This window comes from Typopeltis vanoorti, chromosome 14 (genome assembly GCF_054136105.1).
Source record: "Typopeltis vanoorti isolate ZY-2024b chromosome 14, IOZ_Tvanoo_1.0, whole genome shotgun sequence".
Taxonomy (NCBI): Eukaryota; Metazoa; Arthropoda; class Arachnida; order Uropygi; family Thelyphonidae; genus Typopeltis; species Typopeltis vanoorti.
Window position 1 is genome coordinate 33721599 of NC_143562.1, and position 16000 is coordinate 33737598.

The 16000-nt window shown below is 35.2% G+C and overlaps 1 protein-coding gene across 4 annotated transcripts in view; it reads right to left on the reverse strand.

Moving 5' to 3' along the window:
- The window catches only part of MICU1 (Mitochondrial calcium uptake 1), a 308863-nt gene that overhangs the window by 240577 nt on the left and 52286 nt on the right, over positions 1 to 16000 (reverse strand). For 2 of the 4 annotated variants that reach the window (XM_090403891.1, XM_090403890.1), the window contains exon 3: positions 693 to 775. The exons of the other annotated variants lie outside the window; for them this stretch is intronic. The gene's annotated coding sequence lies outside the window, so the exon portion shown is untranslated. The remainder of the gene's footprint in view (positions 1 to 692; positions 776 to 16000) is intronic. 4 annotated transcript variants of the gene reach the window in all.

The window sequence follows — 16000 nt, forward strand, 5'->3', positions numbered from 1 at the left end:
AGACTGTCCAATCTCTTTTTTTTTTTTTTACTGCAATTTTAATTTCTTATTTGCATTTTCAGACAATAATTTTCTTAAATATAACAACCACCTGCTTTAGGTGTTCTGAGTACTCTTTTTCCATTTGGTACTTTACCTTGATGGTCCCAGGTTGAATTCCCAAGTTGATGCTTCATATTTCATGTATTTCATTTATACAATGAAATACATGACAATCTTTTTTGAGTGAAGAGCCATTTTTGATTTAAAAAAAATAAATAAATCCAAAGAGCTGCACCTCAGCTCGATCTGTCAGGGATTAATAAACAGAATAGAGTGAGAAGGCATTATTAAAAAAAATATTTTGAAATATTGTTTATTAATACTGAGAAATGTAATAAACATCAAATTAAGTACAAATTAATGTGACTTTTGCTGCTAATCTTCTTGAGGGAGTCTCTCAACATCAGGCAAATATGCCATAATTTTCATCTTTGAACATGCTGAGAGAGAGTCATTGTTTCGATGGATTCTAGATTTTTAATATAGTTCGTGTTTGAAAATATTTGCTCACAGAAATACATCAAACCAAAAATCCGAGAAAAGTCCAAATGTAAATATTTTTAAATTTGTATATACTACATGTCCAGTAAACTAACCCATGCATTGAACACACAGATATTATTTTGTTTCTATTTAACTTTTATACTCACCTGCCGCAACGATTACCCTTGAACACCTTGCAGTCCATGCGCACTGAAGTGAGAAGTGTTTGTGGCATGCACTTGTACATGGGCTAAAAATTAAAGAGCTGCAGTTACATGTTTGCAAGCCACACACTGATGAACCCTGATGTAGTGGAATATGCATGCCCAAAATCACTAATTTTCATCTGTGAAAAATATTACCTTAAAATTTTCCAAAAATTAAAAATGGCTGACTTTGAAGAGCAAAAAAGTTGTGGGAGACCAAATAAATATCTGAAATTTTTATAAAGATATTCTTAATAGGTGGCTATAAAGGAAAATTGGCCATATTTTGTTATTTTCATCCCTTCAGCCTAAGACAGCCTTTTGAAAATAAAAACTGTTTTTTAACATCCATTGGCATATTTAGTGAATCCACTTATCAAGATATAATTTTTAATTACCTCCTGAGTGGTATGATGCAAGCAAATTATATTTTGAGAATTCTTACATGTAACCAACATTAAAATAAAGTAGAATAAAACATAAAAAAAAATACATTTTTTTTTACTTTTATACCAGTAACTATATGGCCAATGTAATTTCATATTGCTAGCATTTGCAAAGATGAGGTGCATTGCAGTTTGAAGTGCTTGTAAAATTTTCCCCTGTTTAAAAAAAAATAAAAATAAAAAATAAATTACTTAACTATTTAACAAAAATTGATCTCATAATTACATGTGTTCTGACCAGTTTTAATGTTTTGAAAGGAGGAATAATTGTGAGATTCCAAGAAAATATGGGAAAAGGAAATTATTCAGAGTAAAGAGAGAGGAAAATAAGAGGATTTTCCTAGCAGATTATGGTAAATAAGAGTCGGGAGTCAGGAATAAATGGAGAATGGTGGTGTGAATATCAAGAGTATGACTGGGTTTAAGATACAGTATGACAGATGGACAGATGTGTTGTCATATGAGTGAGACCTCATGTGATGAGTCTAGTGACTGCATGAAGTTTTGTTAATAATAATGAATTCATTCAGGTTCAAACTAAGATAATCCTCAGGTGAAGTATCTTGCATAGTTAAATGGTCTGATTACTACACAAATGCAGTGGAAATTATAATCTCATTTTCTTTCTTTCTAAAGAAACTAACTATATTTCTCAACCAAACAAACATAAGAGGCACAAAGTAAAGTGAAACATAGTATACTTCAATAATATACTCAATACTAAAGTCTAATTTGAGATGTGGTGTTAAACCCAAAATTTAGGAAATAGGAGTTCCTACATTACACTAAGCTGCTACTACCATCCATATAAGTTTCACTTTATTTTGTTGCCTGTATGTTGGTTACAATTTATACTGCACTTACTGAACATGTATCTGTGATGAGCCAAAATATTGGATGCATTAACTGTTAATTAACAAAATGTATCACACATTGCCTCCAATAGTGAAAGTGACCATGCAGTCTTGCCTTGGCAGATTGTAAAACATGAAAAATATTCTACCAAGGAGTATTTGTAGAACTACAAGGCAGGTGTTTATGAGAGGAAGCAGTATTAAATTGCATACCTAGGGTAAGAAGGGTTAATCAGGTAGGAGTTAGATGGATGAGTAATATCATTAAGCATGAGCTGCAGAAGAAGAAAATGCTGTGGAAGGTACATAAAGAGAAAGCTGACCAACAAACTCATTCAAACAGTACAAGGCTCGGGCAAGAAAGATGACCACATGGCAAGGAAGGCAAAATCAAGTTAAGAGAAGAATCTAGCTGAGGAGGTCAAAGGAAATCCCAAAGAGTTCTTCTGTTATGTGGCAAGTAAGAGGAAGAACGACTATGGAAATTAATCCTTAACGAGTGATGATGGTCACAAGGAGACAGAAGCAGAATATAGAAAGGCTTATGTGTTCATCATACATGTTGTTTAATTTTGATGGTATATATCAGAACACAGAATTATAAGTAAATAATTCAAACTAGTCCCTTTGTTACACCATGTTGTTGTAGTCTCGTGTACTGTGACAAACTGTGTTTTTGTGCTTTGAAGATGCTGGTTATAACACCAGCAATAAGTCAAGAAATAATTATTTACTTATAATTCTGTGTTCTGATATATACAGTCAAAGTTAAACAACAAGACACAAGCAGATAAAATAGATGAGTTATTGAGTGACCACTTTGCAAGGGTATATCATCCTAGTGAGGATCCTGCTTTAACCTATATAACAGACACTAATGTGGGAACAGAAGTGGATGACTTGGAGGTTCTTAGGATAATGCAGAATCTCAATGTAAACACAGCTGTGGAATTAGATGGGATATCAGCTAGGGTTTTGCGAGAATGTGCAAGGGAACCGGCAATGCCTTTGACCAGGTTAAGTCTGAGCTCTGGTAGAGGTTCCAAGGGAGTAGAAAGAGGACAAAATAATTTCTTTGCATAAGGGAGGTTCTAATATTACAGTAGCAAATTATAGAACAATCAGTCTCTCAGGCATGGTGATATAAGTACTAGAAAAACTGGTAAAAAATAGAATTCAAGAATGGGTAGATATGATACTGTATGAAGATCAACATGGCTTTGTGAAGGGTCAGTCATGCCTTAGTAATTTACTAACTTTTTAGAATAGAATAACAGCTGAGTTGGATAAAAGAAATAGCTATATGATGATTTTGCTGGATTTTGAAAAGGCATTTGACAGAATACCACATGGAACTCTGTTATGCAAATTAGAATAAATGAGGATGGATATGACACTGGTTAAGTGGATAAGAGGGTAGCTGCTGGACAGATATCAAAAAGTGGTATATGGAGGGGCAGAATCGAGGTGACTAGTGGTATGCCACAAGGTTCAGTGCTAGGACCACTGCTGTTTAATTTCTATATAAATGATATAGGAAATAATCTGAAAGGAAATATTCAGTGTTGTTTGCTGATGATGCGATATTAGGTAGAGTAATAGTTAATCAAAGCAATGTGGAGAGGTTGCAGGAAGATTTAAATAGGCTATCAGTATGAGCAAAAATTAATGGTGTCAGTTTAATGTTGAGAAATGTAAAGTTATGCATTTTGGGATAAATAGATTACAAGCCATGTATCGCATTGATGGCACTGTATTCCAGGAAACAGATGAAGTCAGAGATCTCAGGTGGTGATAGAGTTAAAGTTTAGAGGACATGTTGGTAAGGTAGCCAATAAAATTACTTGGCTAATGAAGAACGCATTAACAAGTAGAGATAAGAAAGTTGCTATTCCTCTTTATAAGGCCTTGATACGCATACATCTGGATTACTGTACTCAAGTCTAGTCCCCTGGGTTTCTTGGAGATGAGGAAGCAGTGAAGACGATTTAGAGATGTGTGACCAAGATGGTGAGTGGCCTGTGGAATGTTCCTTATGAGGATAGAATGAAGGTGTGTGGATTGCAGAAGTTGGTTGAGAGAGCAGAAAAAGAGGAGATATGATAAAAACATTTAAGTTACTTAAAGGGTTTTATAGGATAGATCCAGGGGAAATGTTTCAGCACTTGGCTAGAGGACCAGAACAAGGGGGTCATCCCTGGAAGTTGAATAAAGGTGTGGTTAGTAGGGGTGTGAGGACTATATTTTTTGCTTGGAGAGTTGTGAATGAGTGAAATGGGTTCAGGGAGAGGTATGATAGATTGTGTGGAGAGAATGGGTCTCCTGTGATGAGTCTTTGGACTCCGTTAGAGTCCAAAGACTGATGTAATATAATAATTTTACTGTCATAAGTGCTGCAACAGTGACTCTTAGACCCAGAGTTTTAGCAATTGATCTACTGTGATGAATATTATCAGTCTGCCACATTTATTAGACAGTACTCAACAAGATACAGCCTGCTAAATTTGAAGTGTAAAATTCAGTTAATGAAGAGAATAAAATAAATGGCATATTGAATGTACAAAATGGCCAAGCAAAAAGCATTTTTCACTATCTTTGAAGCATAATTAGGTACCTCTACAAATTTTAAATAACTGTTTTGTATATTAACAGTTCCCTGAAAAATTCTTCCTAATCAAACTAAAATAAAGAGATGTGAAAAATTCTCTGCAGAATTTTTCACAAGTCACACTATTTAACTCATTTCAATCAAATTTGAAATAATCATTCCTGATGCTGTTAATGCACCTGGAGAATTTCAGCCTAGTGCAACAAAAATTAAAGACGTACCATAAAGAGTCCCATTTTTCACAAACACTATTACAAGCTGCATTGTTTAACCAGCTGGTCGTCAAATCTATATTATAACAATTTCTGTTGTTTAAGTTTATCTGAAAAATTCAGCGCTCAATTCAATTGAAATTAATACAGGAGAAATTTGTTGAGGTTACTTCCTCTGCAGATAGACACCTCTGCACTCATTATATCATTCAACTAATTTCAACCAAATTTAGAATAAAGATGTTTCTCAGAAGTTTTCTGAGAAATATGCAATGGTAACTGATCTTCACAGCTCAGTCTGCAGGTTGCATTTAGTTGTTTCCAAACTAATTTAGACTAGTTGTTTCATATCCCAGACAATTTCCACATTAACTGAACCAAATTGGAGAGTAAGGCTGTGAAGGAAAGAGAAGGGAGGAGAAAGTGATATATCATGGGGGGAAAAAAAAAAAAAAAAAAAACCATCTCATGTAAAAAGCTAGTTAAGTACTGAAAAGGCAAAAGATTTTGGCTACAATTTAATTAGCTAACTGGTTGACATTGTTTTAATTATAATGAATGTAAATTCTCCTCTGAAATATGAGCAGTACCATAATAAAAGCAAAGCGACAACTATATCAGTAAATATTAAAAAGAATGCAGTAAAGTAGTTGCATCCCTAGTACTCAGCAGTTTTTTTTTTTGTTTTTTTTTTAAATAATATTGGCGGGATGTTTTGAGATTTTTCTATTTACAGCAAGCTAAGGAAGAATTATCAAACAATTCTTTTGTTTACTTAGATTTTCCACACACACAGTTTCCATTCAGAGGCGAGTTAAACTGACTGACATAACATGTTATGTCAGTCAGTCAGTCTATCCTAAGATTATTTTGCTATGATTTACAAATTAATTTCAAAAACAAAGTGGTGCAATTATGGATCGTGCACACTCCTGCAATAAGTCCTTGGACCCCATGGAAATGTTACCTAATAATAATTATATACATTACTTAAAAATCTTAACTGCTGTATGTTAAACTTAAAATAAAATTACTGAAATAAAGAGCCAAAAAGGCTTCATTTTTGCGATGCAAAATTATAAAAATTAAGTGGATATTGAATCCAACATTATTTCAAAGCTGAATAAGAAGCTCAAAGATAGAAAATCTAAGAGTTTCATGCTGAATAGTTAGAAACTATAAAAGTTTAGACGGATCTAGGTGTAAGCAAACACCTGGTTCAGGCAGGGCATACTTATGGTTTAAATTAGGACAGTTGATCACTGTGAAAAACATTTTCAAAAATAATGTTGGATTCAATATCCACTTAATTTGTATAATTTTGCATCACTGAAGTAAAGCCTTTTTGGCTCTTTATCTCAGTAATTATGGGTCACCTTTTAGCAACTTGTATGGTAAAGAATAACTTCTGCATCACTTCAACCTCAGTATTTGCATCTGGGTCTACCTACTCACTGATGAGATTTCAACAAAGGTTGAAACCGGTCTGAGTAGTGATCACTCCCTTCCATAATGTATAGCGTCATACATGTCCATAAGGATATGTGCTTTACATTATGTAAAATACTAAGGATAGTGATCAGAACTTACTCCACCTTTACTATGAGTTGCCCCTGCCTGAACCAGGTGTTGGCTTATGCTTAGATCCACTGAAACTTTTATAGTTTCTATATATTCGGCATGAAACTCTTAGATTTTCTATCTTTGAGCTTCTTATTCAGCTTTGAAATAATGTTGGTTTCAATATCCACTTAATTTGTATTAAAATGAAATGTTTTTTCCAGTCAATAGCGTCAACAACAAAATAATCAATAGCAAAAAACTCATTATGAAAACAGGACTCTTTAAAATCAAATTTCTTTATTAATTCTGCATTAAAATGGTACAAAACATTCAGAAAAGATTATTCTTTACACACTGCATGTTAATTATATATATTTGAACTTGGGAAGGGGTGGGTGGGTGGAAACAAAAAAAGGTACGAGTTTTACTATCTGCAATAAGGAATGTACATAAATATATTAGTAAATATTTATGCTTAAATTAGATTTAATCTCTAGTCACACACTATTCTGACATTACATAATAAACAAAAAAAAAAAAAAAAAAAAGGGATGGGGGTAACAGACTAGTGTGATTATTTTATTGACATCCTGTGCTTGTGTGTGTAAATGTTTTAAAACATGAAATGCACTACAAAATGAAGACAACAACAAGATCTGCATGCAGCAATAACTATGGCCTAGCCAAACTGGGCATTCAAGTTTAAATCATAAAACAAATCCTGTTCATTTGCACTAAATACTTATGGTTTAAATTAGGACAGTTAATCACCGTGAAAAACTTTTTCAAAAGCTTATCAAAATTAAATTTTGATCTGCAGATAAGTATAGTCTTTTTGTAATAGGGCTCTTCTCAAATTACCTTTTACGTAATGCTCTTTCCAATTTATTACATAATGTCAAATAACCAATTTCAATCAAAGAACAAATACTAATTTATAACTTAAAATAACTTACAATTATAAAAGGAAATTCTGATACAATTCCAAAAAGAAAGCATTTAAGAAGTGAGAAATGAAAAGTAACAGTAGGTAGGGTGGTTTATTAATAAACATATTTACATGATCACATTGTGAAATACTTTAGTATTCTGAACATAATCATAAATATGCTTCAAAGGAAAAAACTTGGTATGTATGGGAAAGGAATATATAGAAGAGACGCTTGCTGTCAAAAGCAGAAGAAACAAAAGAAATGTGCCTCTGAAAGAGGAATTGAAGGCAGGTGATAGCAGTAGAAAGTTGGGAGTAGAAAAAGTGGGTGGGAGGGAGAGCACACTGTTCTGTGCTGTGATAGATGTTAGAACAAATTTATTTGAGAGGAGAGACAATAGGAAATGAGTGACAAAATGTGAAGAGGAGAGGGAGGTAATAGAATTGGCCATGATGGATAGAAGTCAAATGATCTGAAAGAAAGAATGAAATGCAAGGAAGTATGAATATTATTAGACAGTAAAGTGGAAGAGTGTGAGAGGTAGATTTATGTTTTTTTTTTTTTTTTTTTTTTTTTTTTTTTTTTTTTTTTTTTTGATATGTTGAGTCCATATGAAAGGTTGGTTGATCAACCTATAGTATGTTAGTACCATGCATATAACATACCCATACTTGATGCTAATGTCCAGGCGGTTAGCCTAGTGGCTTTGCGCTTTGCAACCATATGCCTAGGGAAGGAGTGTCCTAGGTTCGATTCCTGTCGCTGATGTGAGGAGCTAAAGGATCTTCCTCAGCAATAGCCAAGTTAGCCGGTCTTGGGCGTGGACAGTAGGGTTTTTTTCCACCAGTTTATCTGGGGTTTTTCATCCTGCAAGCAGGCAAACCAGCCCCGTGAACACACAGGGATTCAGCCAGGAATATTTACAGGCATAGGGGTGACCATCCTATCCTCGTACTTCTATTACAAAATCCAAGCATGCTTGGAAGGTTGTGGGCCTTAAAGGCCTGTTAAAGCCATTGGGATAGGATACATGATGTTAACGCACTATGTATGGGTGTTATGATAACAGAGCTGAGGAGAATGACTATGAATGGTATGACAGCTAAAATGTATGTAGGAAGTAACCTTGAGTTTGAGAACGTAAGGGATGAATGAGGATAGGAGAGAGAGAGAGCTGTTTGCAATAGAAACTGAGTGAAGTGCTGTTGGATGAGAAGAAAGTATGTTCAAGGAGGCAAATAAGAAACAGATGGTGAGGCTGTGAGTACAAGTTATAAGAATAGGATGAGGTGCAGGGATGGCCTCATGAGAGCAACAAGTGTGCAGTCAAGTAGGCAACAGTGATAATGACATAGAAGTTGTTTGATGAGAGATAAACATGACATCAGGAATATTAGATACTTAATGATGCTGCCATAAACGTGTGGGATGGGGGCTTCTGAAATGTTCATGCAGATGGGACTGGTGGGTGACAAGAATGATAATAATGGGAAACTATGAACATTGATGGGAAGATGAAAAGAACACAAGTATGAAGGACAAATTCCTTCAGTTGGTTGCTTTAGGAATCACCACTTAACATAGAATGAGGTCACACTGGATCAATATTCCCTTAATTTTTGTCTATGCACGTGCAAGTTTCCAGTCTGTGACTCAACGTATGCATGTTACCTGTGCTCACAATAATGAAAGTCACAAGCCACAAACTCTAAATTTGACAATGACAGTTAGTGGTGGCATTTCAATACATTTGTTCAGCAACTCAAATTTAAACAAATTTGCAGTTCTTTTCTGCTTTAATTTTGATAGTAACATTTTGGTTTAGTGCAGTAAAACCACTAACGTAATATTTTTCATGTAACGTTGTCTGTTTTCTGTCTAGCTGCAACCTATAAAATTGTGAGCACTAAATTTGCTTTAATCCGCTTAGCTACAAAAATCCATCACTGTTTGCATGATTCAAGTGACTGTACTGTCTACAGTATACACTCTAACAAAAATGCCTCTGCAAGTGGCTTACATTCAGCATTGGTTTGCCCATACTGTGAAGGCTAAAAGTAACTAATTAGAGTATATTAAGTTGGAATGTGTTAGAACAATATTGGAATGGACACATGGAAGAAATTACTAAATAAAATAAGTGTGAATAAATAAAACAAATATGATTTATCATATAATACATTAATATAGTATGTTCAAAATTTTGTGCCCATAATCACTAGGCGTGCTTCCTTTTTGATTTTTGATTGGTGTATGCATACACCCAGCTTAGAGGGAACATTGCACTGGACACTAGTGGTGGACTTTGTAATAGCATCTTATATACTGATAACACAGGAAGTCAGCATAATGCCACCAGTTTGTATCGCGTGATTTTGACACAAGAGGTGGCCAGGAAGGTGCAAGTTTTACTGACAAAAAAGAAATTTGTAGAACTACACAGTGAAAGAGCTGACAATTGCCTTGTCAGATTATACTCAAAGTTAAAGGGATAAATACAGTGGAAGTGAAATGAATGAATCGTGAAATAATCAGGAACTGCAGAGTACAATAATACTGTGAAGTAGGGTGCACATCAGCTGAAAGAGGAGCATAAAGTACAGGGCAGGAAAGTGAAGAGGAACAAGAAAAGTGTTTATTTGGAATTATAGCTGAAAGAACTAACACCACAAGGCAGTATAGTATGTCTGTTAATTTGTATGTGTTCTGGCAAAAAAAATCCTACCAGCTAAATCACTTTCAGATGAAAAGCCCTTATAAATATTCCTCCTCTCCCAGGTCTTTCCAACCAAAAAAGAATCATCATTACTAATTGGAGCTAAGAAGGTGGCTCAATAGAGGGGGGGGGGGAGAAAAACTGGTTTATAGAACTTCTACAGTTATGCTGGTAGATGAAGGGATGAATGTGGAAGACTAACTTTAATTGTTGGAGACAACATATGGATGACATCAGCAGTAAAACAAGATTCAGTGAGCATTTTTTGTCAGTACATTTATGTTGGGAGAAATGGGAAGTAAGACCAGTGGTGTGGTAGAGCCAGTTCACGTGAGCCAGTTGTTAAACCAACAATGGCTATAAACTGTAAAGCAACATGTACTTCAACCTACAATAGCCAGAGAAATTTGGGAAGTAACTCGTATATGATGACATGAAAAATCCAGCAGAGGGGGGGGGGGCTTTCAGCCATCCTTTGTGCTTCTTTCTCCCTGGTTCTTCCCTATGTGGCAAACTATATGGGAATTATTTCTCTAGCAGTTTTACATAAATATTATTTTTCAACAAACACCCACTTAATTTTGCTGGGCTGCTTCTTAAAATAATTAAGATTTCCATGCTTGTCAAGTCTATCAAAGATTTTGTGTTTTTAGAATTGTTGTGTATCTAATAAGTACACAAGAGGAAGTAGTCCAGGTAAAATTAAGCAGATGTTTCCTGATAATGGAATTTGTTGATCCTTTCGAGGATTGGGGGAGATAATCCTCACAAGGGAGAACCTGTCATGCTTTTATATTTTAGCAAGCCGGTTGTTAAAAATTTACCAGCACACTGCCAGGACTAAATATAATAAAAAAAGAAGAGAGAGACTGGCCTTCTACTGTATAATGTAGCCCTGAGATGCACAAATAGTAAAATTTGTCAGATTTTGCAATGGCATTTGTAGAAACCACAAACTACTGAAATTGATGAGAAATTGTTCGATTAGTAGCTTGGATAAAAGGAAACTAAATGGTAGAAGACAGAATTTTGTATATAGGAAAGCAATTATTTAATGAGAGTAGTTCTTTCTGAGACTCTGGTTGTTTGACAAACTCACACTGAATCAAGTGAACATATGCCCATCAAGCAGGTGCTCTCTTGACACAGATTACATCCTATATCCTGAAAAAGCTGATTTTTGTAAATTCAACATTTAAGGGGGGGGGGGGAGAAGTTTCGAAGATATCATTTTCAGAAACATTCTACCCTTATGAACATTGCACAGACAATTTATTAAAACTGTGACTGCAAATTCACATACCAAACAAAGAACCTCACTTCTTACGAATCTTTTACATTGCATAATGGAAAATGTTTAGTCCAGTAATTCCTTCCTCTTTCTATATCATGTTGAATATTATTCAGTTATTGAACACATCCACACATTAATAGTGTGTGTGTTGCAAGGATAATAAAAACAGAACAGTATATGTAAATCTACCATTCTATTTTTTTATTACCTTAATTTGGATTCAGAATCACAGTAACAAAAATTAATGCTTAGTTTTTATATAATGCAAAGGTTTTAATAAAGATTTGGCCTGCTACAAACAAATTATTATTGTTCTTATCAGACCTATATGGAGTGAAATGACTTCACAGGAGATCCTCCATCACACACACACACACACACACACACACACACACACACACACACACACACACACACACACACACACAGCTCATTATATGACTTGAATGCATTTGGTCTCCACACCCACCACACTTCCAGACATGCAGTCCAATATTGTATAATGAGGGGTAAGGAGTAGTTTTTTTGGGTTTTTTTGTATGGCAAGTTGTGAGGATTGGAATGCATTGCCTGGAAGTGTGGTGACTCTGAATGCATCAGGTCACAGTATGATGAGCTGTGTGTGTGTCATGGAGGATCTCTTACAATGACTGACTCCATGACCCCCCCCCCCTCATTCTTTCCACTGGCTTCTACAATTTGCAGATATTTGTGATAGTAAGTAGATTGCTAAAACACAACTTTCCTTTAGCAAACCCATGCTATCCATCAAAGAGAATGTTGTTGTTGTTGTCAACCCAATTTTGAATCCTGGTTCTCAGTAACTTCTCTAAACTCAACTCCAGACAGATTGGTCTGTAATTAAGCCATAGTCTTATCACCTCCCCTTTATGTTGCAGAACAATTTTGCCCTCTTTCCACTCCTTTGGAACTTGGGCAAATCTAAGATGCATGTTAAAGAGATAAGAAAGCTGTTGTTAACTCCCTGGAATATTCCCTCAAGACAAGCAATGATACACCATCATGTCTTACAGCCTCAGACATCAAGTTTACTCAATTCCTCGGATGGCCCATCTTTGTGAAGCCAAAAATGGAAGGGCATTTTTGTGGTGTGGTTTTTCATAACTAATAAAAAAAAAACCTGGTGACATTAAAAAATTTATGCAGTTGCTTCACAAAGATGGGCCTTTTCTATGGCACATTCCATGATTTATGGGCCACTCTGTATACCTCCTGCTCACTCACTCACCATCAGTGGCTCCTCCTCCTCCTCCATTCTTCACTGCTCTCAAGTTCTGCAAGAATGAAATACCTTTATGAATTGCTCATTTAATATCTCTACTATATCCTACTCAGTGGTTATCATTCTACTATTCTCTCCAACCAGTACCATCCTTCCATAATCATTCCTTTTTCTACTGGCCACATATCAAAAAAAAACTCCCTAGGATTTCTTTTGGCCTCATTAGCTAACTACTTATCATCCTGCAGTTTTGCAACCCTTTCCAAGCAAGTTTCTCTTGCTTGCTCTTTGTACTCCTTGTGCAATTGACTATTACCATCACTTATCTTATGCTGTCCGCAGTTAGCTTAGTGGCTATGCGCTTCGCAACCATATGCCTGGGGAAGGAGTGTCCTAGGTTTGATTCCTGTTGACGACGTGAACAGCTTAAGGATCTTCCTCAGCAGGGCTTTTCCCCAGTTTATCTGGGTTTTTTCATCCTGCAAGAAGGCAAACCAGCCTCATGAACACACACACACACACTGATACAGTCAGGAATACTTAAGACAATCCCTCCAGCAATAGGTCTGAATTGTCAGCTATGTCAGTCTTGAGCCCAGATAAAAATAGAGAGGGATTAAGGTGGTGCGAAACCTCCCCATAAAAGGGGCTCACGGCCATTGAATCACCATATGAAATGAATGAATCTTATGCTGCCTCCATAATGCCTTCTTCTTATGTATGTATGTATGTAAGACAAAATTTTTTAAAAAGTGAAAAAAAATTAATTATTTTCAAATTATGTACTTTTACAATAAACTTTTATTGCAAAAATACATAATCAATACTTCTGTATACAGGTAACAAATCAAATCTCCAATACCAACTTACAAAATTACAAGAAGCCTGCAGAAATTAGATGACAATAAATTCAAATAAAACTAAGATAATGGTAAAGAATATATATATATATATATGAAAAAGCTTTAATGACTGATACAAAGAGAAAAAATTTCATTTCAAAAGCCAACAGTTTTCTGTCAGCTTTTGAAATGAAATACTCAGGAAAATAAACAGAACATAAGACCAATGTATCTTCAAGATTTGAATATCTCTAATTCAACAATTATTAACACAGTTACAAAGCACCAAATCCGTTGGTTTGGTCACATTCTGTGAATGGAACCAGATAGATTTCTTTGTTGTTTGTGGGCACTATGGAGGATACAAGACCTACGGAAAGACCAAAACCAACATGGCATAAAGCCCTTCAAAAAGCATTATCATTTCAAAACTATTGGCTATGTTCAAGAGCTTGCTTTGAGCAGAGAAAGATGGGAGGATCTTATCCATGAAGAATTCAACCCATCTTGAGGATGGAAGAGACAGAAAAGGATGGATCACCTTATAATGCACACCATTAGTTATATGGATTTTCTACTCTCCCATCGTCATATATGTGAATGTGTGTGTGTGTGTGTGTGTGTGTGTGTATTGGGGTAGGGTGTGTGTGTGGGGGGCTGCCGTCGCTGGTTATGCACAAATCCCTCTTCTTATTTATCTTCTGTTCTCTTATGGCTGATAGAAATGCACAAGCAACTTGCTGCTGTAGAACACAGGCTCATGTGTAATTCTTTTGATCTTGTAGTACTTTATTGCACTAGCCACAGATGGAAATCCTGTAAATAATTATTAAATTACTTTCTTTATAATTTCTTTTTCTCATTATGTACACATGCTTCTTGTCTTGATTACTGGTTCAAATATAATTTATTTAAACTCATTAGAAATCACATGCCATCATTCAAGTTGCACCCACTCAATACACAAAGCGAAAACACTGAAGAATTTCTTGGATCTCCATGAAAAGTAAACATGAAATGATTTGTCCTGATAATTACAGATCAAAGCCCGAGATGAGATATTCAAATGTTAGTAAATTATGTTAAGTGGTGAATGGAGGAAAATTCTGATGTGAAGTTGCTATAAGAGGATTTGAATGGGTTGGCAATAAATACTGTCAAGTTAGCCAGAGAAAATGGAATGTGGTAAGTAGCTAGTGGTGGTGGTAAGTGGAAGGCTGAGGATGCAAGGGATCTGGGGGATAATAATAGACAACAATATACTTCCAAAACATCCTGTCTCCATAAAGACCTTGCTAAAATATTAACTGATTTCTCAAGAAATGACTTACTGAAATTAACCATCATGCTGTACAGTATTTTACTTACTCAGATAATCATCACATCATATTACTGCATAAAAAAAGCAAAAAACAAAAATTCTTCTAAGATTAACATGACAGTGCTTAAAAAAGAGTAAGGAAATGCTATACCTAATTGAAAATGGTGAAGAACCACATGTATACACAGCATGCAGGATGTTTTGTATGTTGTATGTGCATGTGCATATTCATTTTACTTAAAATTTATGAGAAAAGTAATGGGAAGTATAGAAAAGCATGTTATAAAATTTTTGCTTTTACTGTCTGATGCTACAATATTAATATCAGAAGGACATTTATTTCCAGATTATTAGTATCAATTAATTTAAAATCCCAATCCTCACCTTCTCGTGGTGCACCTTGTTGAGTATCTACTTGGATACTGAATGAACGAGGATGGGCTAGCAATTTAGGATTTGTATTCTTATTGTATCCAACCAAATTGTATTCTTATTAGTTAAAGCAAAATTAAAAAAAAAAAAAAAAAAAATGATGGTACAACATGACAGAATTTCATGCCTGCTGGGTGTTGCCCAATTAAACAAGGCCCCCATTGTTTTCGCCAGGGAATCAGGGTGAACAGCGAAAAGTCAGCTACTAGAACAAATCTGAAAACACACCGTAACTCAACATCACCAGAGTTAAAAATCGGTACTATCAACATAAGAAGCCTGAATGACAAAGAAATGGAGTTAGCTGAGGAATTAGAAAAGTACCAGATCGACATAATAGGGGTGACTGAAACAAAAAAGACAAAAACTGGCGAGATCTTTCTGAGCAATAAATACAAAATGTTATATTCAGGCAATGACAATCAAGGAAAAGAAGGAGTAGCCATAGTATTCAACACGAAATACGAGGCTAATCTTCTTGAATGGCAGTCAATCTCGAGTAGAGTAATGTGGGCAAATATTAGAATGGCAAACTGGACAATGAGACTTATTTGTGCCTATGGTCCCACAGAAGGTTCTAATAAGGTAGAAGTGGAGGAAGTTTTTGAAGCTTTAGAAAAAGCAACTGACACAATGAAAAAGGAAAAGTTGGTCCTTGTTGGGGATCTAAATAGCAGAGTAGGAAATGATTGTCAGACATACAAAAATATTTTGGGAAAATTTGGAGAAAAGAGCAAAGCTAATAATAATGGCAAATATCTGTTAGATTTCTGCTCAGGACATGGACTGGTTATTACTAACACCAT